Below are 13,232 nucleotides of genomic sequence, written 5' to 3'. Positions count from 1 at the left end.
ATCTCCATCCAGCTCAAGCACGAGTTCTAGTTCATTTTGCTGCGATTTTCGATCTCCTTGCTCAAAGCTTCATTCACAAAACTGCTTTGGGAGATTGTTGCTTGGTATGTGACTCCTCCATTGGTCCAATTAGTTTTTGTTCTAGTGCTTTATTCATTGCAAATTTTTGCTGCATAGGTGACCATGTTCTTGAGTTTGCATGTTGAATTTATGAGGTCCCAAGCAATTCTAATGCATGATATAGGCTCAAGGCACTTGTAGGAGTAGTTGCTACCAATCTTGTTTAGTTTTATTCACTTTTATTTTGAAGTTACTAAAATTTCAGAAATTTTCAGAAAAATAATTATGCTTAGAAGAATGTACCAAGGTGGTTCCTCGGCAAAGAAAGGGCCAAGGATTGCTACACGTGAGCAAGATGTTGAATTGCCGAGGGACACGGATGTACGAGCTTGTGAGTGGCCATCCGATGATTTTATGGTTGAAGCAGGCTTCAAGGAGGAATTTGACGCGTATGTGCGTAATGCCGAGCTGGAGGACTTCTTATGAGATAAGTGTCCGCAGTACTATCAATTGACTGATTCTTTTGTGCGGAGATTCAAATATAACTGTGCGCGTAATTCTCCTAATGTCATATTTGATATTTATGATACATCTTATACGATGGATTTAGAGAATTTCACAACTGCTTGCAAACTCCCGCAGTGGGGTAATATTAATGATCCTCACAAATCTGAATTTTGAGATTTCTTGCTAGTATTACTGTGGGAGAATCTAGAGACATAGCACAAGCTACTATAGGGAGCATTCATTTTCCTGCTATACATTATTTTGCTCTCTTTATTGGTAGATGCATTAACGGTAAAGACGAAGCATGTCACATGTGTGTTCCTGATCTGTGTGTCCTCAAGAGTGTTGTGTTAGGTTATAAAGGTTATAACTTGGGGGCAATAGTTGGACGTATGTTGCAAAATAATGGTAGAAAGGGAAATTTATTTGGAAAAATTTATGCAACCCGTGTGGCTAATTATCTTAATATAGCCCCACGAGAGGGGGATATGATAATACCTCCTGTTTATTTGGATTCTGAAGCTATGGTCAATCATCATTTTCTTGGGAGGAATTAACAATTCTTCCAATATCGACTAATCTATGACAGACGCAACGTCGTCCATATTACTCTTCCTGCTCCCTACCTTTTTGACTAGTAGAGTGCCCGTGCGTTGCCACGGGCTCTTAAAATAATTTGCAAGAGTTACATGTTAAATTTCACATGTACAAACAATATAACACAAACATAATTATTGAATAATTGAAGTCCATTTTTGCAATGTAAATTGATAAGAAAAAGAAAAATTAACAACATGTCCATGTAACAAACTAAGCGATGTTCCAACTAAACATCTATTACAAAACTATCAATATCTAGATGATGCGCTTAAGAAATTCTTTCACAATATCAGGAAAGTTGCCTTTAGCTTCATTCCCACGATGTTTTAGCAAGTATAATAAAAACCGCTTCCTCAACTCATACCTATCCTGCACAAACAATATATGTAATTAGTATGAAAATTTCATGCCAAAGGTGTAACAGATGCGTTGCCACTGGCATTTCAAAAAAAAATACTGGTTGCATATATAATCATAAGACATATCAATTTTCCAGCTTGGCATAAAAAGTGAGTCTAAAATTTCAAGCCTTGCAATATCATTGTCCTTGTTGATTCAAAATAGGCACTATAAATCTCCTAAAAAAATAGGCACTATAAATCTGCAAAAAAAAAACACCCTAAACTCTGTACTTAATCCGAAGAAATAGTTGCTTAGTTATTCTGATAATCTTGCTTGTACAATTATGATAGTTATGATAATCACCTAGGAGTTTTAATTTTTGAAAGGAAAAAACAACAACAATCATTAGGCCCTTAAGAGATCATGACATGATTCTGAGTCTGACCAGCTACAAGATATATCCTTTCTAATATTCAGATCTAGTGGGAAAAACTACTACCCAACAATGTACATATAATATAATCGAAAATGTTTTCTGCATTTGCTAAATAATCATGGGAACAGAAAATGACTTGGGGCTTCAAGATCGAATAGTATATACACAGGCTCAATGCGACGAAGCTGGCAAAGAACATTGAGATGGTTCCAACGTAGGATTTGTCTCGATTTTAAGGGACTTTCGTGTGCCCAAATTGCCCCCATCAATGTCAGCCACACCTAATAGAAGCAACATAAATGGCTATGCCGTTTTCGAGAACCTTCGCTAGAACAATCACAGGAGAACACCTGGCAACAACGTAATGGCACGAGAGCTTACTACTGCCCCCACAAAGAAATTGCAAATCACGGCAATCAAAATGGGAGACTTAAAGTGCCGACGTAATATTTTGTACCTTTGAGAATCTCTGTAACAAAGGTGAAAAGGTGGAGATGTAGTCAGTTCACTGTTAGACTCATTAACAATAACAGTGTTGGGTAAAAAGAGAGGCCACCTATAGTCCCCATCTCTGTCTGATTTACCCGTACAAAGGCTACATAAGGAAATATACCAACCCAGAACCAATGTGCACCAGTTTCGTACAGAGTTTCTAAAAATGTAGAGCAGAAAGAAAAGCAGATTGTCATATACCAATCAACGTTTCATTCTTAATTTGCATGGGATCTCCTTTGCCTACGCTGCCCTTCATCACTCCCAACGGCCTCGCTCCACCTGCACGACACCTCAGACGACTGCCGCACGGTGTCGCACCACGGATGATGCTCCACCTTCCGCATCCTACCTCTGGTCCCTTCTCCATGCTCGCTCATGCCCTATGGCCTCCGCCGCACTCGCGCTCCTGAGCCACCGCCACCCCTGACTGATCTCTTCCTCTCTCTCGATCTAGCGAGGTCATGGCTGGAAAGTCAAAGGCCTCTCTCCTTCTCGATTTACTGATCCCATGGCCTAAAAGTCTGACAGCGTGTTTGGATTGAAGCCAGACTTTAACTGATGGATTCCCTGACTTTTCTTTGAGTTAGAAAACCCTAGGCCCGCATGATTAACTAAAATGCCCCATTACTTAACCCTAGGCCAACGGGCCTTTTGTTGTGTAAATCTCAGTGAATTTTTTACCTCTTTCAGCGACATCACCTCTACACCAATGTCACCTATGGGATTTTTTTGAATGTCGACATAATCCATCTTTATCTCTCTTATACACTACAAAAATAAATAAATATATTAAGAATATATATAAACACACCTTTTGTATTATCATGCGTAACAAATATATTAAGAACCATTATTTGTATGCATCTCTTATGATTGTTAAAACTCGATACTTTTTTGGTCCGTTCCATTCTAAACATGACTTGTTAGTGTATCTGATGTTTTCCCTCCGCAAAAAAGGGTATCTGATGTTTTCAACTATATTAAAATATGTGACATTTTTCTCACACCAAACTACCGCTTTCCCTATATCACTATATAAAAGTATGTGACATTTCTCTCATAGCAGTCAAACGTTTTCCCTAAAAAAGTGTCGCTCCTTTTCTTTTTATTCTAAAAGAGCAATTCACTCTCTCCTTCTCTCATCGTATGGCACAATGCTCACCCTCATATCGCATTCCACAACAATGCTCAAACTCATATCTGATCCCCCTAGCTTCTCTCCTCCCTGATGTTGTTGGCATCAAGGAGCGCCACGAAATTCCAGTGTCGTGTCTCCTTCTATCCATAGTGTCGCCCTCCCCCTCTACGCCATCCTAGTGCGATTTCCCAGTGCCATGGAATGCACGCCGTCATCCAAGGGCGACCACCACAGCGTGTTTTGTTACCGTGATATATGAAATGGTATATATCACGTGATCCTTACGCCTCCTCTCAATGCACACATGAAGTACGGTCTACTATTTGATTCGTAATTTTTCATGTTTATAGCCGATCACAATTTCATACACATATCCGCCATGGGGTGTAAGAAGGCAATTAGAAAGTTACCAAACGGACCAAAAGTGAATTTATTCGCGTATTCAAAAAATAAAAAATCAGGATTCGTGATTGGATTGATGATATTGAAATTTAATTATGATGCCATCTCTTTGTAGCAAGAAAAATCAAGATTTCACCTTGTTATTCTAGTGACATATGTGTTCGGAAGTAAGCTACTTCTTCAGGTCAACAAAGACTAAGCTAATAATAAAAAGAGTATAATGTCTCCCATTTACAGAAAGGTGAATGTGGGCATGTGCTTGTTCATATGAAGGTGAGTTTGCCTCCCATTTATGGTCTTAAGCTGGAGAGTAGAGGAACTGACATAGACATGTCTGATTGTGGACATGTTTTCTATTCCGGCAATTTCAGTGGCATATTGCCAGGCTATGACAGTGGGCTACCATGGGCGCAGCTCACCCCATTCTCAAAATAATTATGCAAAGGTAAAACAAACATGGATTAGTTGATCATACTCGATTATTAGAGGAGTTGGGCAGGAAATCAAGTGACCAAACCTGAACTGCAAGCAAACCCAGAAAGCATGGCTTGTCAAAGAGGTGAGCGTCGGTGCCAAATGCTTCATGTCATCCTGTCCAAGTTCGAGAAATAAGCAACTCTGAACTCCATTGAAAACATCCTTTTAAAATATTAAAACGGATGACACAACACATATTCAGTGTTATTTGTGAGGCTACCTTTTTTCAGGAATGGATCAGAGAATTTCTAGCTTCCCATATACATCAGTGCAAATTAATCCGAGGAAAAGCAAGTGAGGGTACCTTTTTGTGTGAAGGTAGTGAACGCATCAAGCTAAGTGCAACAAATTTTTCCTCAACCACGCACACATATATTCCTTTATGTATTGATGAACTAACATGCACCACATATCTCCTATCTAAATTTTACGGCTCGTCATCTATATCTCTACTACCTAAAATCACTCTAGCCATCTGAAATTAGATGTCAATAACCAGTTGACTTGCATCTGAAGTCTACCGTGATACATACAATTTATAGTAAATTTAACATGAAGCAAACCCCAATTACAAGGAAAAAGGAACATTACTTCTAAAATGAATTAGTAACACACAATTTTCTTTATCTCTACTACCTAAAAGAAACTTAGTGTTCCGTTTCCCCTCTTACGTTGCCCTTCGTCGTCCATCTCCTCCTCGCTTCCACGATGGCCCACTCTCCGGTTTTTCTCCTCCTTCCTTAATTACTCTTCCCACCTCGTTCACCTTCCTAAGAAAACGGATTGCTCCACCATCTATGATCAAAACAAATCAGGACGCATCGCCCTCTGCCTCGGATCCGATCTGAGTCTCTCGCCGGCTCGTCGACCAGGAAACAGGAGGCATGGCAACTTGCTCCCTCGCCGGCTCGCCCCGGTTGGACGATCATAGTCACTCCGCGCCCTTCAACCCTCTCCGGCGACGTAGACCCAGAGGTGGAGGTCTCCCATGAACATCGCCATCATGTTGGTTTGATACGTGCATCAACCTCATTATTCACCACTCCAAATTAGGGTATCAAAGTCTGTTGTCTCTGCCATTGAAGGTGCGTTCAGGATCTATGCTGGTTGCCGTCTCTCGTGAGGGCCAAAGGTTGATCTCTAGCAAGGTAAGTGCTCCTATTATACTCATGGATCATGCCCATCCGGCGATGCAAATGGAGACACGGGTGGGCTGTGTAGTCGTCGGCCGCCGCTTTGTACACAGCATTATGCACCGTCCTTGCTATGCCCCCCAGGTGGGATGCATAGCTATCGGCTGCGACGCCATACCAACTCATCGGCAGTAGTGCAATTTCCTGTTTTCTTCAGTCAATGCACGTGTTGTCTGTGACTTAGCGTACCATTAGGCAGTTCTTTTCTTTTGCATCAATTAACACTCAATCATTCCACTAAAATGATTAGGCTGAAGATACCCTGTATTCCAAGTTCTAAAAAATGACGAAGGTTGCACAAATATTCAGTCACCTGAAGGTCTCTTCGCTAGCACAAATATTAAGTGACCTTGTATGCATTAAGTTTCTGTGCACTCTACAAAAGCCTGCTATTTTTGATCTCTAACTTTGTTTGTATGTTGCCCTATTTATTCTTCGGTCTATTGCTTGAGAGTTTACAGAACATGATTCTTCTGAGAATTATATTTCAAGCTTGTACTACCTCTGAAGCATTGTTCTGCTTGATTTTGGGAATTATATTGCCTCAGAATTCTGCTTGAGAGTTCTGCTTGACTTTAGGTTCCCAAAAAAAAACTCTGATTGTATGTTCATGTCACTTCTATGCATACAATAATTATCAATAGATTAGTCCCTTCCTTCAGCATGTTAGCACTTGCAAGTTGGCTGATTAAATTATTATATTAATACACTACATAGGCAATGATGCCTGCGCCTTTCTCGCCCACCTCTTCTCTCCAAACATATTTCTCCATTGGTTAGTGACACCAAACGCACGGAACCTGAATAATTTGTACATGCTAGCTAGAACACAACATATTTCTTTGCAAATGGTGGAGAGTAGAGATGCATAGTCAAAAGAAGCTTTGCCAGTTGTTTGTGACATTAACTTCGTGGAAGTCGCTGCACTTCACTTCTTTAGTTATATTTGCTAGGGTTGGCTTTCAAATATTTTGGTTGTTTTCATTTCATTAAATTCCATATTTTCTACTGGCAAGCAGTCATGAAAATTTGCAGCAGATAGGCATAGGGGAAAGAGCAACATTGCCAAGCAAGTCTTGCACTCAAGAACCATGAGATTTTGCAGATAGAAAAATTATTTATTGGATGGACTTTTAATGTTGCATGGACTGAGCACAAACTGTTTTTTTTCTTGCATTCGTGTAGATACTGCAACACAAACTGAGTTTTCCTTGTGTGCTCTCCCTCGTTGACTCCCCTTCTCCCACCCTCTCTTGCGCATGCCGCAGAGATCTGAGCAGATCTGCTATAGTCGACGTTCCTTCAGGATGTTTGGGGTTTAGAGGGATGGTCGGTGCGGTGACGGGCGGGCTGGTGCGGCAAGGCCGCACGCGGTGGCTGCGGCCGATTAGGTAGGTGATGGTGGTAGGGTCAATGGGATGGAGTAAGAAGAAGGTAACATTGGGAAGGAGAGTCTCAAAAAATCTCTGTAAAATCTCCATCTCTATCTATACTCTTGACTGATTCACACAAAAAAATCTCTACTCTTTGCTTTTTATTATTATTACTTATTCTATATATACTATTTTAAAATGTGTAAGGTTTCATGTTTCACTTCTTACCATGACCCGTTTATCCAACCTTCCTTGAAACATAATCAATCACTATTTAGTTTTCTTTCGAATCAATTTCACTTTAATTTACTTACCAAACTTCTCATAAAAAATAAGGTATATCACGAGTAGGATTTGATAAACATTTATTGACTCATTTGCATTAATACGGGAAAGTCAATCACAAGCTAACATACTGAAATATATTTCCCGTTGCAACGCACAGGCATGGTCCTAGTCTGGTAAAACATGTATTCAACCAGTTGGAACCGGGACCAAGACGATTACAGACTACAGACTACAAATGTCACTTATCACCCACCAAGTCTTGAAAACTTTGGATATAAGTAGTATGAACTTTAAGGGGCCAAATCCTCAGTGCACTGCTCGCTCCCGTGCTAATCTAATAAAAAAGAAATCAGAAAAAGATGCAGGTTGGCCCCCTATCCTGAAGCTACTATTGTGCTCTCTAGGAACATAGTCTGAAAGACGAAATAAACAGCAGCGACCTTGCAGTAGAGGGAGGTGTGTACGTACCAGATGTACTCGGCGACGACCCCGTTGGTCTCGACGGCGAGGGCGAGATCCTTGAACATGAAAGCTCCTCCAGGCGCCGAACACCCTTGCTCCCTTAGAGCCAATTCTAGATTCTCGTTGAAATCTTAATACAACAGCAGAAACTGCTACTTTTAATCAGAAATAAATGCAATTCAAAACATGCTGTGTTAGGCTGTTAGCAATTGATCAACCAATATAGGTTGCCTTGATGATGTTGTTGTAGTTGAGAGCCACAACTCCCCACGGACCCAAGACATCTGATCGGACTCCTTGCCATTCCGCCACCCACACTGCCTATTATCTAATGAAAAATACATTAATTGATACTGAACCAAAATGGACAGGAATATTTTACCAACATTCACGTGAATGCTGGCATGTTTGATAACTAAAGATGTTATAGAGGGATATTAAATACAACCAAAAAATCTGTAGCCATGTTAATAGAATTTAGTACATAAGTCAGAGCATGAAACATGAGATTTAGTTACACTATATATGTGGTGAAGTTGTGGCCTTTTATTCCGTTAAGAGGGATGTCATGTACTTCCTTCGTCCGGAATTAGTTGGCGCTCAAACTGATGTATCTAGCACTGAAACAACCACATACTTCAAATTTGAAACACATAATTGAATCTTTGTGTATACATTAGACATATTCACTCAAGCAAACAAACAAATTTTGTTTCTATGTAACACAACTTATAGTACCAGCATGCCTGGCTATGTTATTCCTCACGCCAAATTATATATTTTTCTCTGTCGACAACCTGTCCAAAAAGACTATGCGTAATTGCCTCAAGCTAGCACCATTCCACCACAAATGTGCAGAGGCATGCATCATCTATGCATGCCTGGTGCGGCCTTCCTCTTCGGTCTTATCATCCACCTGGCCGTCGGCGAAATATCCCATCCTACCTGCTCGCATCTACCTGCTAATTGTCAAGTATAACCACGCTTCCAATGCGACATTATCCTGAGTAAAAATGCATGCAGAACATTACAAAAATCAAAATATCTAAATGTATAGCTTTCAAAAGTAGGATTTAATATAGCTTTCAACAGGATTAATCTGTAATATAATCAAGCATGGGCTAGATTATCATTGAGAAAGCATACTACAGAAGCAAGCTGAAGCTACCCGCTCTTAGGTCTATAGTGTATATTGTACACCATAGAAGCATAATTTTGAGATCAACGCTACAACTTTGTCATGTATCAGGGTATGTTTGTTTTGAAAAGAACACAAGCTGTGTGGGCTGTTCTACAACTGATCTAATGACGACGTGAACATAAAAATGGCACGTGATATCTACAATTGATCCAATGAACTAAAATTGTCCCATAAGCCACTTTTTCCACTGTTTGGCTCATCCAACAACAACCTTTATAAAATAAGAAAACACAACATTGCCGACATCAAGAGGTCCTGGGTTCGAACCAGCCTCTCTGCATTGCACTTTGCAGGGGTAAGACTAGGTTCCTATAATCCCTCCCCAGACCCCACCTTGTGTGGGAGCTTCTATGCACTGGGTCTGTCCTTTTACAACATTGCCGACATATGCATCTCAAGCAACAACAAACCATGGCTCTTCTCTGTTTCTGAAGCAAGTTAATTAATATGACAGAATCAGAAATAAATCTATATTTTTTTCTAATGGATATCAATCTACAAAACTGAATTCTATTTGAGGCCACAAAGTGTAGCTTTTACCATAACAATACTGTACCTTTTGAGAAAACAAATTGGGCTACTAAATTAATCATGAGCAGATCATGAGATTACTCGACAATGTTAGTGAGCCCAACCACTCCTTACTTACACCTATTCTTTTAATCAACATGCGCCTTTAATTCCTCCATGGCAGCATACAACCACCATCGTGCTACGTGGGGTTTAACACCGCAGAACTATGTTGCGCATACTTTCACCTCATCTACTCACTATAATATCTAGAATTTGGAGCTGAGAATATACCTGCAGACAAATAATATAACATTGATGGGGATCCCTAATGTCTCAACCAATCTGTTATCCTCCAGCTTGAGACTACTTGTAAAGTAACTTTCTGCACTAAATCCCTCACCTGTAACGATAAATGGTTGTATTTGCATTGTACATTTTTTAAGGCGGGTCATGAATCTGGAAGATCTTTCAACAAAACATGGGACGGACGATAATAACACTACACTAATGGGGGCAAGGCTAGAGTAGTCAGTTTTGTTGAGCCATAAGTACAAACACTTCATCTACAAGCCTGCTCGTCCCAACTTTACACCTCCACATCTCTGTATGTGGGTGTATCACATCCATGCCCTGTCATATCTTGAATGGGAAGTCATATGGCTAGAGATCAAAGGGATCAACACCTAAGGTTTTTATTTCTTAAATAATCGGCCAAACCGCCAGCCAATATTGATTTTTAGAAAGTAAAAGTTAAGCACAATATGAATATACAAATGGAAATTCTACACTTTAAATGCGTACATCATCTTTTCAAGTGAAATAATAAAGACTCCCTTGTTCGTTAGAAAAAAGAAACTCCCATGTCAAGGTAATCTTCCTAGTACAACCACTTGTTGTTCTTCCTTTAAAGAAACTAATAAGAACCAATCGTCATTAGGAACTTCGGATATCAACACAAATCCTTGATTTGGATCGCTGTAAAATATAACCAAGGATATAAGCATGAAAGCTACAGTAGCAGTTAGCATATGCTGAATCATAAAGGAAGAGCCGAAGAGGAGAGCATAGAAAAAAAATAGCATTTGGTTTTCATATGCTGAAAATGAGAATCAATAACCAAGTAGATTCAGAATGGGGATAGATTCAGGCCTGAAAAGGTTGCAGTCTCTCTCCTTTGCTTCACTGCATATGTCATTTTTTATTAGAAGTTCCAGCTCTACACAGTACCTATGCAAGTGCCTAATCAGGATACATGTCACTGTTGAAACGCAAAACAAAAAACCACAACAACCATTGAACACAAACAAGAGAAGAGGAGAAATCTTACACTTCGATGAAATAGATAATACACATGCATTAGTTACCTCACACTTGCTGAGCTTGAAGAATTTGATGAAGATGATGTCAGTGTACATTGTACTCATGGGATTCCTTTGCATCCATGGACGGCCCAAAAAAGCTGCACATATTAAGGAAAAAAAGTGTTTGATGACAACAAGTTAACAGCCACACAAATCCAAGGCGGCATATAATCTTCGTGTTTGGGCTTATCGTGCTAAGGATGCCGAAAAGATGCAGGTGCAACAACGGGTGTAAATTCAACACTGCCGCCTGTGTTTCTCCATTGTCCACAAATATTAAATTTCAATAATTTGCATAAACCCTGAACCTTCTGTATTCCTTAATTCAATGTTCAGGTGAACAAAATGAATATTGTAGATGGAGTGAATGTTGCTACAGTCACATTAGCCGAAGTAATAGATGAATCTGCACTGTCCGTATAAATAAATCTATAGACTATAAAAAACTAAACAGTGATACTCACCGACAGTACCTCTTTAGTAGTGATGTCCAGCGTAGGAGGCATTATTTATGTTAGTAGCAAGTGCTTAGTCGATGAGAGTAGCATGCATGACTGCGGTGCTCAAGATGAAACTGCTCCTAGTTGAACATTCACACAGAAAGGACACGTTATATATGACATCTCAAGTGAGAAGACCATGTAGCAGTGATGTCCAGCCGTGAAGGCATAATTTATGTAGCGCCAACCTTAACGGCAGCATGTTTAGAGACATGATTTAGATGAAGAGTGCGTCCAGCCATGGAAGGATATCCTGCAAACGAATCAGTCAAGAAACAGATTAATGCGTATATCACATGCTAGATCCCTGCCGCTCCTTGCTGCTACATGTGTATGTGATTACCTTGCTGCAGACCACCGCACGCCTCACGTCGTCAGTCGGGGGTCTGAGCAGACCACAGCCACCGTGCTACTCCTGCTCGCTAGAGTGGTGGATCCCGTCGCACCCGTGTGCAGTTGTCGAGGTCGGATCCCGTCGGGAGGGAGCCAGGGAGGATACGGGATCAAAGGCGGACGGATCTGGAGTGGAGGCCAGTCGCAGCACCCCAATCAGGTTCAGAGGAAAGAGATAGGTAGCGGAAAAGAGGATAAGGGGGAGAGGGAGGCATGGCGGCGGGGTCCTGCTGGCTTCTCCCGGCGAGGTCGGAAGCGGCGTTGGCTGGCTTCTCCCGGCGAGGTCCGGGAGGTGCCCGGGCGAGGCCAGCGAGGAACATGCAGCGGCGGCTGAGGAGGAGGGGCTAGGAACCCTAGCCGGGGTGAGGGAGTCGTGGGTGGGTGGCGATGGATTGTTTCTGTGGGCTGCCTGTGAGCGCATCGACCCGTGGGGAGGTAAAAAAACCGGACGAAAAATAACCAACGAAAATAAAACAGAGGTGGGAGGATAGACGATAAAAAACCAGCAAAAAAACCGGAAGATTATTCACCAACTGCTATATTAGGAGTAGAGATTATCAGGCAAAAGGAAGATATGTTGTCACCAGGGAGGAAGCGGCTGAACACGAGAGGAGAGCGGAGGCAGCTCGCCAACACGCCGTAGCTCAGGAGGCGGTTGCCGCTGCAGCTCAGTACGACCCCAGTTTCACTTACGGATATCAGTCAGGCGGTCCTTGGTATTAGACCAACTTAGGCCAAAAGCCTAAACTTGGGGGAGTACGTATTTCTCACCGACTTTACATTCATGTTCACACACTAGTAGTCGGTGCTCATACTCCTTCATTGTATTATCCATGTTAGTTTAATTTTCTTTTTCTAGTGTTTTTCTTGTGTGTTTGATGAACCTTAAGAAAAACCAAAAAAATTAGTTAGTTTAATTTCCATGCTTGTAGTACAATTAAAATGAAAACCCCAAAAGATTTCTAGTTCTTCTTCTTACTTGTTGGGAGCTTTTCCGTGTAAATAATTTTATTTTATTTTCTTTCTTTTGGGGGTCGAGAAGACCATATTGAAAAATGTTTAGTAGCTCTCATATGCATGATTGTTTATTTAACTTAGAGCACATATTACTTGTCTTCTCTCTTGAGTTGAATGCTTGCAGATTCCAGTTTTTTTCAATGCACATGCACTCTTATTATTATACACATTGTTTAGTCGTGCAAGTAAAAGGCAATAATGACGATACATGATGAGACTTATTGGGATGAGAAAAGATGGTATGAACTCGACCTCCCTTGTTTTTGTAAATATGATGAGTTCATCGTTTCTGAGTCAGCTTATTATGAAGTAGACATATTTGCAATGACATTTAGAGATTATAGTTGCTTGTGCCATGCTTGATTAGCTACGAGTTATAATGGTTTACCTTGCGTGGCAACATGCTATTAGAATGATTATGGTGTGGTATGATGGGATGGTATCCTCCTTTAAATGAATTGAGTGACTCGACTT

The 13,232-nt window shown here is 40.7% G+C and overlaps 1 long non-coding RNA gene across 18 annotated transcripts; it reads right to left on the bottom strand.

Moving 5' to 3' along the window:
• Positions 1 to 1,284: 1,284 nt before the first annotated feature.
• On the bottom strand, positions 1,285 to 12,178 carry LOC123111352 (uncharacterized). Of its 18 annotated transcripts, none has more exons than XR_006454402.1 (6): positions 11,692 to 12,177; positions 11,537 to 11,601; positions 7,780 to 11,422; positions 4,498 to 4,571; positions 3,122 to 3,208; positions 1,285 to 1,536 (listed from the first exon to the last, which is right to left on the bottom strand). It is a non-coding gene; the product is annotated as an uncharacterized lncRNA (long non-coding RNA). The 18 variants fall into 18 exon arrangements; XR_006454405.1 differs by having other exon boundaries at positions 1,285 to 1,531; XR_006454406.1 differs by having other exon boundaries at positions 1,285 to 4,571; positions 7,780 to 10,714; positions 10,852 to 10,946; positions 11,322 to 11,428; positions 11,692 to 12,176.
• Between the last annotated feature and the right edge of the window lie 1,054 nt (positions 12,179 to 13,232).

This window comes from Triticum aestivum, chromosome 5B (genome assembly GCF_018294505.1).
Source record: "Triticum aestivum cultivar Chinese Spring chromosome 5B, IWGSC CS RefSeq v2.1, whole genome shotgun sequence".
NCBI classification, from domain to species: Eukaryota; Viridiplantae; Streptophyta; class Magnoliopsida; order Poales; family Poaceae; genus Triticum; species Triticum aestivum.
The sequence above is the reverse complement of the archived record's forward strand: the minus strand, read 5'-3'. Positions and strand labels throughout refer to the sequence as shown.